Source organism: Sminthopsis crassicaudata, chromosome 3, assembly GCF_048593235.1.
Source record: "Sminthopsis crassicaudata isolate SCR6 chromosome 3, ASM4859323v1, whole genome shotgun sequence".
Taxonomy (NCBI): domain Eukaryota; kingdom Metazoa; phylum Chordata; class Mammalia; order Dasyuromorphia; family Dasyuridae; genus Sminthopsis; species Sminthopsis crassicaudata.
This window is the reverse complement of record NC_133619.1, coordinates 653,808,561-653,822,841: the sequence shown is the minus strand read 5'-3', so window position 1 is coordinate 653,822,841 and position 14,281 is coordinate 653,808,561. Positions and strand designations below refer to the sequence as shown.

General features: G+C 35.4%; 2 protein-coding genes across 2 annotated transcripts in view; one reads left to right on the top strand and one right to left on the bottom strand.

Moving 5' to 3' along the window:
- Positions 1-14,281, top strand: part of LOC141564692 (zinc finger protein 114-like) — a 92,707-nt gene that overhangs the window by 17,681 nt on the left and 60,745 nt on the right. The window lies entirely within an intron of this gene.
- Positions 1-14,281, bottom strand: part of LOC141564691 (KRAB domain-containing protein 5-like) — a 63,273-nt gene that overhangs the window by 12,069 nt on the left and 36,923 nt on the right. The window lies entirely within an intron of this gene.

Sequence of the window (14,281 nt, the reverse complement as noted above, 5' to 3'; positions counted from 1 at the left end):
TTAGAAATGACTTTGAACAACTAAGTCATTTTTGCTATTATGAATATATAAATTAAATGTGAAGTTCATATAAAAGTGCTAACTCTATCTAGAAAAAGAACTGATAAGTAGAAGTATGTCTAGAATAATTTTACACACACATTCACCTATTTGTGTCTAATAATAAACATGGTGGGAGGAGGGTAGGTGGGGGAGAAGAGAGAAAATAAGGAAAATAGACATGAGAGAAAGACAAGGAAAGGAGCCAACTTTTTATCCTGGAAAACCTTTCTCTTGGGCTGTTTTATAATAGACTGTTAATTTTCTTTTTAAATTTTTAAAAATTTATTTTTAACTTGAAAGTAAAATAAGAAAAGAAAAAAATTGTCATGTACACACAGAACATGACAGGATTCAATATAAAGCAATACATTTCTGTTTGAAGAAAACCTATATTGTAAATACTACACAATGTAGTAGTGTACTCAGCTTTTCTTTGTTTCCTTGCGGATTTTCTTTTGTTTTTTGCAGTTCACTTTTTACTTTATTTTTTACCTCCCCCCCCCATCCCTACAAAGAAGACTACAATTAGGTAAGGATACACATATAGATAGATATAAGTAGATATACCTACATATGTACATATTTACACATCTACACATTGATATGTATAAACATATACCTGTATGCTCATAACATATATATGTGTGTGTATGTATAAATATATGTATATGTACTAGTTTGTTTCCACTTTTCATTTATTGCTCTGGGAGTAGATAGCATTTACTTTCATTAGTCCAAGTCTTTCCATGGTTTTTTAAATCAACCAGTTCTTCATTTTCCAGATCACAGAAATATTTCAATCTAACCATTTTCTACCTGAAAAATTATCTAGAAAAGTTTTTGCTCCTATTTTTAATGTATTCCTGTTAGGATTACTAGGTGAGAACTCAGGTTGTCTGGACAGTGACAAGGTGAGAATTCAGGTTGTCTGGACAGTGACAAGGTGAGAATTCAGGTTGACTTGATAGAAGGAGCAAGCTCATTGGCTGAAGTGGTTCTTCCCAGAAGCACTTCATTATCCCACGCCCATTCTCTGGGAGGATAAAAGAGACAACATTGGGCCCAGAGAGCAGATTGGACTGGAGAAGGACAAGAGTTAAAGAGGAGAAGTCTCTGCATTACATCAGGCCTGGCGGGGCTCTCTGCAGGAAGGGAAGTCACTTCTATGGACAAGAGTTAACAGCAACTACCTGGAGACAACGGTTCACTACAGGAAGAAGAATCTGTCCAAGAGATTTGAGTTAACACAGCAGATCTCTTCCCAGAGAGCGATCCGGCAGCTTCTGGAGACGACATATTCCTTCTATTCTTGGTTACATAAGTTCTATTTACATAAGAACATCGAAATAATCAAAATTACTCATTTTAGACTTCAACAATGCTTTTACCTTATGGTTTAAGTTCTGATAAAATTGAATCTGCTTCCTTTACTTATATCTTTTTCCCTGGTTTCTTTGAAGTTCCTGACTTTTGTTCTTCTAATTGAACTTTGTTATTATTTTTTTCTAATTCAGTAAAATGATTTTTTACTAATTTGATTGGGATGGAATTACATAAATAGGTTAGATGAGATCATTTTAAAAATTATATTGACTTCCTATTCATAAACAATAAACATTTAATTAGTTACATCTAACTTTATTTGAATAAAAAGTGTTTTATGTTAATATTTGTATATGGGTGAGTGCATATGCCTAATTGGGCCACTTAAGATTAATGAGGGAAAGGAAAGGGGGAACCCCATTTCTCAGTGCATAGATAATCCCATGAGGCGCAGTGTCCCCTGTAAAATTAATTTACAGGCCCGAAAACCTAGATTGATAAATAAAAGGTTTATTGTAGAAATTTGGAAGTAAAGCTCAGTTATAAAGATGCCAGGGCCAGAGGTGGCCGCTGGGTGGGCAGGAACCCCTACATGGCTGGAAGGGTACCATGCGTTGGCTGGGAGGGCTCCTGCAAAGAGGGCGTTCCGGCTCACCCAAAAGATGATGGCCGGTACCCCTAAGTTCTCGGAGGGCTTTTCAGTTAGCTCAGATCAGGTGAGGGCTGGGGGAAGCTGAGCTGAGGGTGGGGGGCTGGGCCCGGATATTCAAAGGGTGCCTTTGACCAGGATTTGGGAATCAAGGTCAGCCATGGTTGGGCAATTAGAAAAGAATCTTTCAACCCCCATCAAGATTGCTCTTTAATATTTACTTTATTTTTTTTCTGGATATTATATGTTGAATTTTCCCTTAAGTTCTGATATTTTTGTTACAAATATCTGAAAGCCTTTCAGTTCATTATATATTCGTTTTGTGGTGGTTGTTACAGTTCAAAATTGTGCTTAACTTTACTGTTTATATTCTTTGTCTTATTTTGTTTTTAGCATCTATTAGAGTAATCAAGTTCTGTGCTCCTTTCTCTGATGCTGTAAACTACAATTGTCCTCCTTTTCCTAGGATGGAGACCAGGTTGTCTGCTTACCTGCAAGTACAATCAACAGGGTCCCCACCCCTGTGCTTTGGCACTCAAAAGTGAAGCTCCTTCTTCCCAGCCTAGTCCACAACTGTGCTTGATGCCTTTGATGATGGAAGGTCTTTCATTGTCCTGCCTACATCATTGTCAGACCCCCACATCATCCAGATAACCTGACCATAGAAAGCTACTATGGTGACAGGGAAGATCAGAACACAAACCCAGAAGAAGTACAGCAATGGCAAAAGACTATATTTGAAGTCACAAAGAGATATATGAATTGGTCTCAAGTTCAAAAGGTTCTCTTGGAAGAGCTCAAGAAGGATTTTAAAAATTAAATAAGAGAGGAAGAAGAAAAATTGGGGAAAGAAATTCAGGATTATGAAACACAGTCAATAACTTGGAAAAGGAAGCACAAAAATTGACTGAAAATAACTCCTTAAAAATAGATTTGGTGAAATGGAAAAATATATACTGAAGAAAACAATGCCTTAAAAATAGAGTTGGCAAAAGTGAAAAAATACTGAATTTAACAACTTTAAAAGTAGAATTGGACAAATGGAAAAGGAGATAAAAAGGTTAACTGAAGAAAATACTTCAATAAAAGTTAGAATTGGACTGGGAAACTGATTTTAAAAGATCCAACATTGACCAGAAGCTAAGATTGTACTCCCAGCTCTTGACCAGATAAGACGTTCACCTATGACAGTTCAGGAAGGCATCCCTCTGAGTAACTTGTGGCACTTTTCTCAAGTGGTGGGGTACCAATTTAATGATCCATCAGGCAATCATATTCAAATTCAAAACTCAAAAGAATGTCACTTACAGTCCTAAGAGATTTTATCTCTAATAGCAGATTGTACTAAACATAGCTAAGGGCTTGATACACTATTTTTACTCTCATAAATTGCAATAAGTGATAAAAGTTTACCGGGATTCACAAATTTTAGGTGATCTGCTTTTTGCTAGCTCTCTACAGCACAAAAGAACTCTTACAGTAGAAGGAAAGAAGAAGTGGAATGAATATTATTTGAATCTTAATCTTATGAATGTGGCTCAAAGAGAAAATAATATGAACACTTGGGAGGGTATTGAAATTTATCTTAACCTATACGGAAGGAAGAGAGAAAAGAGTAAAGAAAAGGAAAAGAGGAAGGCTTATAGAAGGGAGGACAGAAGTAGAAGAGGAAAGAAATAATAAAAGGAGGCACCTAGTAGAAGAAAGGCAGATTGAGAGAAGTGAGTGTCAGAAGGAAAACACTGGTGGGAGGCAAAGGTTGAAAGGAAAGAGAAAAGTATAAGAAGGAAAAATAGGATGGAGAGAGATACAGTTAGTAATCTTAACTGTGAATTGTGAATGTAATTAACTCTCCCATAAAACAGAAGTAGGTAGTAGAATGAATTAAAAACCAGAAAACTATAATATATTGTTTACAAGAAATACCTTTGAAGCAGAGAGATTCACACAGAAGAAAAGTAAAGTACAGAAGCAAAATATATTATTTCAGCTAAACTATTAAAAAAAAAAAAAAAAAAACAGGGGTAGTTACCCTGATCTCAGACAAAACAAAAGCAAAAGCAGGTCTAATGAAACGATATAAGGAAGAAAATAACATCTTGCTAAAGGGAATTATTGATAATGAATTAATAGCAAAACTAAACCTACATGCACCAAGTGATATATCAGCCAAATTCTTAGAGAAGAAATAAACAGAAAAACTATACTACTGAGGTATTTAAAAATATTTGATTTGGAAGAGGCCATTGAAAGTATTGGTTATCCTTCACTACTCATACTTTTTCTAAGAGTTTTATTTTTGTTGCTTTTCCAATAGAAACTTTTCATTAATTGAAAAAATAAAATTTAAATTAAAAAGGAAGATGAAAATTCAAGAAGCCATTGCCACTCTACTGAGAAGGTATAAAAACTGAACTTATTTTCTCTTTTGAAAAAGTTACTAAATAGTTGCGTACTGACTAATCAATCAAATTTACTCTGCGTCAGGCACTACAATAAATACTGAAAGTACCAAAATAAAATGAAAAGTCATTTCTTTGAAGGACATTATGCTGTCATCATATATTACAATTAATTTGAATATTGCAAAGAGCTTTTTTAAACAAAAGAATCAGAAAATCTTACACAGAAATAGAAATATTACTCTTTATCAATTATGAAGACATAACTACTCTATTTCACAAATGATGCACATTCTAAAGAATTCATGATGAAAAATATTGTTCACTTCCAGAGAGAGAACTATGTAATTCAAATAGAAAAGTGAAGCAGATTTGTTTCTTTTTCTTCTTTTTTAAACAACATGATAAACATGAAAATGTATTTTGTATTCTTTCACATGTATACCAAATATTGTATTGCTTATTTCCTAAATAGGTGGGAAAGGGGCTAGAAAAAGGGACAGAATTTAGAAGTGAAAATAATTTTTTTAAATGTCAGTAGTAAAAAATTAACACATATTGGAAAAATTATATAATGTTATTATTGTGCAAAAGATGTTGACGTGTGGGCAATAATATACTATAAGAAGATAGAATTGTGTTTTAAACACAATTGAACAGTGGGATTCAAAAAGAAATCATTAATAATTTAAATCAACTTGGAAAAGATTTCAGTGGATCTGTGTTTTACCCTATATGTTTAATGTATTATTAATAAATAGGAAGACATAGCTAACAACCTTGCCAAATTTGTAGAGAAACTTAAGCAAATAAGATAAAGTGATCACACTGATGTCAATCCAAGAAGATGGAATTCAATAAAAATATATGTAAACTCTTATTCAAGTTCAAAAATGTCATTTCACAAATATAAATTGGGGTAGGACAAAGAAATATTCTTAAAGTCCTGGGGGAAATTCTGGAAACTAATTCTGGACATCTAGAAAAACAAGAGATTCCTCCAAAAGGACTTGTGATGAAACATGCCTTCACATTTTTCTGACAGAGAAGTGAGGGAACAAGAATAAATACTCAGACGTATTATGTTTGGAAATGGCAAGCAAATAACTTTATTTTGCTTTACACACAGACTTGATACAAAAGTTTTGTTTTTCTCTCTTTTCCAATGGGGAGAAACAACTTTCAGCCATCTGAGTGAAAGAGTTAGGTATTCCAATGGACTGCAGTTCAATATGAGTCAACAGAGTGATATGATAGGCCATATTATTTTCTGAATCATAGTAAAAGTTGCATTATAGAGAAATAAGGTGATAATCTAATGTTTTAATCACTGTGATAATCAGACAAATTGTGTAGCATTGAATTCATTCTTAATGCCACAGTTGAGATTGAATATTGGTAAGTTTAAAAAGTCAATAAGAGTCCATGTAGAATACTGCAGTGTCCTGAGTCTAAGTCAAAGAATGATGCAAAGACATAGATAAATATTTTAATAAGGCATGGGTTCTAAGAAAATATTGACCCTGTGCTCTTTAAAAACATGAAAATGAAGATATTGACAACTGAAATTCTTCCATTAAGTATTTCCCCTTGTTGATCCATCCATAATAGTGGAACAACAGCCCATCAATTCAGTTCTCTCAATATAGAAGTTAAAGTCTGTTGACTTCAGGAATTTTCATTGGGAATGAAATACAATTAAATGATATTTCAGGAATAATACACAGTTTCCCACAGAAGGATAGCTAAATCGAGTTATGTCTCTTCAAAGTATGTCAAAGATGGCAATTAAAACTAAGGTATCTGCGATCATATTTAGTCTTTGAATTGATTAAATCTGAACTCTTTTTGAGAATGTTCCAACTATCTGAGGGACCTGATTGAAAGACAATGTGATATGCTGGCAGAAACACTGAATTTATCATCCAGACACTAAAATTGGTGTTCTACCCTGGGCCACAGGATGTGTTGAAGGAAGACTAGTGCCTCTGGTATTAAGGCTGCTGAGCTGCTTTCCATCTTTTGTGTCCACCCGATCCACCTGACTCTTAACTTTGAGAGTATGCACAGTGGCCACACCTGGGTAAGCCATTTTGGCAGGTGAGCTAATCCAGGTTGAGGGTAACCAAAGGGTTTTAAACTCTATGGATATTTGGGGGGGGTGTCTACCCCAGAAATGTAAAGACTTTTGGCAGAATTGGTGGATGAAAACAGTTTGTTCCAATGGCCATGAAGGCAGGTGAAGCAGGTGTTGTGGAGCACTTCAATTGGATTGGACATTGAAGACAACAAGGTCCTCCACTCCATCTTGAGTCATCACCAATCATCGTGACTTTTCCTGCCAATGAATGATGATGGCTTAAGAAAAGGGAGAGAGAGAGGCTAATGATGTCATGCAACTCTACCTCACTTAAATCCAGTTTATGCACAAATCAAAAGACATCATCCATGCCCTTTTACCATTTCTACTGCTCATCTCCATATGTGAGGAAAGAGCTAGAAAAGGTGCCCTAAAATTATCTGATCTAATTACCTTGGCAGGGAGGGATCCCACTCTGTAGTCGAGACATAAAGGACATAGAAAAGCTTCTGGAAGCTGACTCCTCTCCCTCCTGATATATGGAATGTGCATACACTTACAGACAACACAAATTCTAAGACCTGAAAGAAGAACAGCTCTTGTGAGAGAACTTCACAGATATCACATCCAAATATCAGCCCTGAGTGAAACAAGGCTGGAAAAGGAAGGCCACCTTACTGAAGTAAGAACTGGATGCACATTTTTCTTTCTTTTTTTATTAAAGCTTTTTATTTACAAAGCATATGCATGGTAATTTTTCCAACATCAACCTTGCATAACCTGTTGTTGCAAATTTTCCCCTCCTTCCCCCCACCCCCTCCCCTATCTGGCAGGTAGTCCAATACATGTTAAATATGTTGAAATACATGTTAGATCCAACATGAGGATGCACGTTTTTCTAGAGTGGCTGCAGTGAAAGGGAACACTATGTAATTGGTGACCAAAACTAATCTAATAAAAACAGCTTGCATGCTTGCCAAAAGGAGTGAACTACAAGCTGATGACAATGCAATTGCCACTTGCAAAAAAACACCATACCACCAATCATCTGTGCCTATGCCCCTGCCATGATGAACTCTGATGAGGTCAAAGAAAATTTTTATAAACACCTGAAGACCTATTTTGTATCCTGCAGCTCTGCTAAGTTGGTGAATTATTTCAAGAAGTTTTTAAACTGATTCCCTAGGGTTTTCTAAGTATCATATCATCTGCAAATAGTGATAATTTGGTTTCCTCATTACCTACTCTAATCCCTTTAATCTCTTTCTCAACTCTTATTGCCAAGGCTAGCATTTCTCAGGTCCTCCTAAATTCAAGGCTGGTGCTCTATGCACTGCGCCACCCAGCTGCCCCCACAAGGCTAGCATTTCTAATACAATACTGAATAATAAAGGTCATAGTGGGCAACCTTGTTTCACTCCTGATCTTATTGGGAATGGTTCTAGTTTGTTCTCATTACATATGATGCTTGCTGATGGTTTTAAATAGATGCTATTAATCATTTTAAAGAAAAGCCCATTTATTTCTATACTCTCTAGTGTTTTTAATAGGAAGGGATGTTAGATTTTATCAAATACTTTTTCTGAATCTATTTAGATAATCACATGATTTTTGTTAGTTTGGTTGATAATATAGTCAATTATGCTAATAGTTTCCTAATATTGAACCAGCCCTGCATTCCTGGTATAAATCTTACTTAGTCAAAGTATATTATCCTGGGGATAACTTGCTGTGATCTCTTTGCTAATGTTTTATTTAAGATTTTTGCATCAATATTCATTAGGGAAATTGGTCTGTAATTTTCTTTCTCTGTTTTCACTCTATCTGGTTTAGGTATCAGAACCATATCTAGGTCATAAAATGGAATTTGGTAGGAGTCCTTCTTTCCCTATTTTTCCAAATAGTTTATACAGTATTGGAGTATATAGAATTGGAACATGTGAATCCATCTGGCCCTGGAGATTTTTTCTTAGGGAGTTGATTGCTCTATTACATCCCAAAGATGTCTTAAAGGAGGGAAAGGGACCCACATGTGCAAAAATGCTTATGGAAGCCCTTTTTGTAGTGGCAAGAAACTGGAAACTGAGTGGATGCCCATCAGCTGGAGAATGGCTGAATAAATTATGGAATATGAATGTTATGGAAAATTATTGTTCTATGAGAAATATCAGCAGGATGATTTTGGAGAGGCATGGAGAGACTTACATGAGCTGATGCTGAGGGGACCAGGGAATCATTATACACAGCAACAATATTATATGATGTTCATTTCTGATGGATGTGACTCTTTCCAACAATGAGATGGTTAAAGCCACCTTCAATGATCTTGTGATGAAGAGAGCCATCTACTGTAGCGATCTGTCGTCTCTAGAAGCTGCTGGATCACTCTCTGGGAAGAGATCTGCTGTGTCTTCTCAAATCTCTTAGACAGATTCTTCTTCCTGTAGTGAACCGTTGTCTCCAGGCAGTTGCTGTTAACTCTTGTCCTTAGAAGTGACTTCCCTTCCTGCAGAGAGCCCCGTCAGGCCTGATGCAATTCAGAGTCTTCTTCTTTCTCTGAGAGTCCTCTCTTTTATTCTCCCAGAGAATGGGCGTGGGATAATGCAAGGGCTTCTGGGAAGAACCACCCCAGCCAATGAGCTTGCCCCCTCTATCAAGTCAACCTGAGTTCTCACCTTGTAATTGTCCAGAAAACCTGAATTCTCACCTTGTCACTGTCCAGACAACCTCAGTTCTCACTTAGTAATCCTAACAATCTACACCCAGAGAGAGAACTGTGGGAATTGAATATGCATCACAACATAACATTCTCATTCTCTTTGTTGTTGTTCACTTGCATTTTGTTTTCTTATTTTCTTTCCTTTTTGATCTTATTTTTCTTAGGCAACAAGATAGTTATATAAATATCTTTACATTTATTGGATTTAACATATTTTAACATGTATAAAATATATTGGATTGCTTGCCATCTGGGGAGGGGGATGGGGAGAAGGAGGGGAAAATTTGGAATACAAGGCTATGCAAGGATCAATGTTGAAAAATTATCCATCCATATGTTTTGAAAACAAAAAGCTTTAAGGAAAAAAAAAAAGAAAAAAGGGAAAGCAACCAATTAAAAAAATACCTGGAAGCATTGCTGTTATTGGGATTATATCCCAAAGAAATACTAAAGAGTGGAAAGGGACCTGTATGTGCCAAAGTGTTTGTGGCAGCTCTTTTTCTTGTAGCTAGAAACTGGAAGTTGAATGGATGTCCATCGATTGGAGAATGGTTGGGTAAATTATGGTATATGAAGGTTATGGAATATTATTGCTCTGTAAGAAATGACCAGCAGGAGGAATACAGAGAGGCCTGGAGAGACTTACATCAACTGATGCTGAGTGAAATGTGCAGAACCAGAAGATCACTGTGCACTTCAACAACAATACTGTATGAGGATGTATTCTGATGGAAGTGGAAATCTTCAACATAAAGAAGATCCAACTCACTTCCAGTTGATCAATGATGGATAGAAATAACTACACCCAGAGAAGGAACACTGGGAAACGAATGTAAATTGTTAGCACTACTCTCTATCTACCCAGGTTACTTATACCTTCAGAAGCTAATAATTAATGTGCAACAAGAAAATGGTATTTACACACATATATTGTATCTAGGTTATATTGTAACACATGTAAAATGTATGGGATTGCCTGTCATCAGGGGGAGGGAGTGGAGGGAGGGAGGGGATAATTTGGAAAAATGAATAAAAAAAAAATACCTGGAGACCCTTATCATCAATGTGCCAAAAGAGGAAAGCTTATAATTCTGGGTGATTTTAATGCTAGAGTAAGCTCAGACTATCAGACATGGCAGGGAATCCTTGGGAGGAATGGAGTTGGAAACAGCAATAGTAATAGTCATTTATAATTGAAATGTGCATCTTATGACCTTTTCATCATCAACACTATATTCCATTTATCTAAATACAATACAACTTTGTGGATGCATCCTCACAACAAACATTGATATTTAATAGATGATGTGATTATAAGAAAAATCAGACAGATTGGGATTATATCCCAAGGAAATACTAAAGAGGAGAAAGGGACCTGTCTGTGCCAGAATGTTTGTGGCAGCTCTTTTTGTAGTGGCTAGAAACTGGAAAATGAATGGATGTCCATCGATTGGAGAATGGTTGGCTAAATTATGGTATATGAAGGTTATGGAATATTATTGCTCTGTAAGAAATGACCAGCAGGAGGAATACAGAGAGGTTTGGAGAGACTGACATGAACTGATGCTGAGTGAAAGGAGCAGAACCAAAAGATCGCTGTACACTTCAATGCTGTATGAAGAGGTATTCTGATGGAAGTGGATATCTTCAACATAAAGAAGATCCAACTCACCCCCAACCAAAAATTAAACTTGAAATACAAAAATTAAAAGGAGAAATCAATAATATTGAAAGCAAAAAAACTATTGAATTAATAAATAAAACCAAGAGTTGGTTTTATGAAAAAGCCAATAAAATAGATAAACCTTTGGTAAATTTGATCAAAAAAAAGAAAGAGGAAAATCAAATTGATAGTCTTACAAATGAAAAGGGGGATCTTTCCACCAATGAAGAGGAAATTAGAGAAATAATAAGGAGTTACTTTGCCCAACTTTATGCCAATAAATTTGATAATTTAAGTGAAATGGATGACTTCCTCCAAAAATATAGGCTCCCTAGATTAACAGAGGAGGAGATAAATTGCTTAAATAGTCCCATTTCAGAAAAAGAAATAGAACAAGCTATTAATCAACTCCCCAGGAAAAAATCCCCAGGACCAGATGGATTCACATGTGAATTCTACCAAACATTTAAAGATCAAGTAGTCCCAATGTTATATAAATTATTTGAAAAAATAGGGGATGAAGGAGTCCTACCAAACTCCTTTTATGACACAGACATGATACTGATACCTAAACCAGGTAGATCGAAAACTGAGAAAGAAAATTATAGACCAATCTCCTTAATGAATATTGATGCTAAAATCTTAAATAAGATATTAGCAAAAAGACTTCAGAAAATCATCTCCAGGATAATACACTATGATCAAGTAGGATTTATTCCAGGAATGCAGGGCTGGTTTAATATTAGGAAAACTATTAATATAATTGACCATATTAATAATCAAATTAATAAGAACCATATGATCATCTCAATAGATGCAGAAAAAGCATTTGACAAAATCCAACATCCATTCCTACTAAAAACTCTTGAGAGTATAGGAATAAATGGACTATTCCTTAGAATAATCAGGAGCATATATTTAAGACCTTCAGTAAGCATAATATGCAATAGAAATAAACTGCAACCTTTCCCAGTAAGATCAGGGGTGAAACAAGGTTGCCCACTATCACCATTACTATTCAATATAGTACTAGAAACGCTAGCCTCGGCAATAAGAGCCGAGAAAGAGATTCAAGGAATTAGAGTAGGAAATGAGGAAATTAAACTGTCACTTTTTGCAGATGACATGATGGTATACTTAGAGAACCCCAAAGACTCTGCTAAAAAGCTACTAGAAATAATTCAAAATTTCAGCAAAGTGGCAGGATACAAAATAAATCCACATAAATCCTCGGCATTTTTATATATCACTAACAAAATGCAACAGCAAGAGATACAAAGAGAAATTCCATTCCTAACAAATGTTGAGAGTATAAAGTATTTGGGAATCCATCTACCAAAGAAAAGTCAGGAATTATATGATAAAAATTACAAAACACTCGCCACAAAAATAAAATCAGATTTAAATAATTGGAAAGACATTCAGTGCTCTTGGATAGGCCGAGCGAATATAATAAAGATGACAATACTCCCCAAACTAATCTATTTATTTAGTGCTATACCAATCAGACTCCCAAGAAACTATTTCAATGACCTAGAAAAAATAACAACAAAATTCATATGGAAGAATAAAAGGTCGAGAATTGCAAGGGAACTAATGAAAAAAAAACTCAGAGGAAGGTGGTCTAAGTGTACCTGATCTAAAGCTATATTATATAGCAGCAGTCACCAAAACCATTTGGTATTGGCTAAGAAATAGACCGGTAGATCAGTGGAACAGATTAGATACAAAGGACAAAAAAGGATACAGCAACCTAATCTTTGACAAACCCAAAGATACCAACATTAGGGATAAAAATTCATTATTCAGAAAAAACTGTTGGGAAAACTGGAAATTAGTATGGCAGAAATTAGATATGGATCCACACTTAACACCATATACCAAGATAAGATCAAAATGGGTCCATGATTTAGGCATAAAGAGGGAGATAATAAATAGATTAGAGGAACAGAGGATAATCTACCTCTCAGACTTGTGGAGGAGGAAGGAATTTATGACCAGAGGAGAACTAGAGATCATTATTGATCACAAAATAGAAGATTTTGATTACATCAAACTAAAAAGTTTCTGTACAAATAATACTAATGCAAACAAGATTAGAAGGGAAGTAACAAATTGGGAAAATATTTTTAAAAACAAAGGTTCTGACAAAGGTCTCATTTCCAAAATATATAGAGAACTGACCCTAATTTATAAGAAACCGAACCATTCTCCAATTGATAAATGGTCAAAGGATATGAACAGACAATTCTCAGAGGAAGAAATTGAAACTATATCCACTCACATGAAAGAGTGTTCCAAATCACTACTGATCAGAGAATTAAGACCACTCTGAGATACCACTACACACCTGTCAGATTGGCTAAGATGACAGGAACAAATAATGATAAATGTTGGAGGGGATGTGGGGAAACTGGGACACTAATACATTGCTGGTGGAGTTGCGAAAGAATCCAGCCATTCTGGAGAGCAATCTGGAATTATGCCCAAAAAGTCATCAAACTGTGCATACCCTTTGACCCAGCAGCGCTACTACTGGGATTATATCCCAAAGAAATACTAAAGAGCGGAAAGAGACATATATGTGCCAAAATGTTTGTGGCAGCTCTTTTTGTTGTAGCTAGAAACTGGAGGATGAATGGATGTCCATCAGTTGGAGAATGGTTGGGTAAATTGTGGTATATGAAGGTTATGGAATATTATTGCTCAGTAAGAAATGACCAGCAGGAGGAATATAGAGAGGCCTGGAGAGACTTACATCAACTGATGCTGAGTGAAATGAGCAGAACCAGAAGATCACTGTACACTTCAACAACAATACTGTATGAGGATGTACTCTGATGGAAGTGGAAATCTTCAACATAAAGAAGATCCAACTCACTTCCAGTTGATCAATGATGGACAGAGGTAGCTACATCCAGAGAAGAAACACTGGGAAGTGAATGTAAATTGTTAGCACTAATATCTGTCTGCCCAGGTTGCATGTACCTTCGGATTCTAATGTTTATTGTGCAACAAGAAAATGATATTCACACACATGTATTGTACCTAGACTATATTGTAACACATGTAAAATGTATGGGATTGCCTGTCATCGGGGGGAGGGAATAGAGGGAAGGGGGTCTAATTTGGAAAAATGAATACAAGGGATAATATTATAAAAATATATATATAATAAAAAATTATAAAAAAAAAAAATTAAAAAAAAAAAGAAGATCCAACTCACTTCCAGTTGATCAATGATGGACAGAAACAACTACACCCAGACAAGGAACACTAGGAAGTGAATGTAAACTGTTAGCACTACTGTCTATCTACCCAGGTTACTTATATCTTTGGAATCTAATACTTAATGTGTCACAAGAAAATGGTATTTACACACATATATTGTATCTAGGTTATA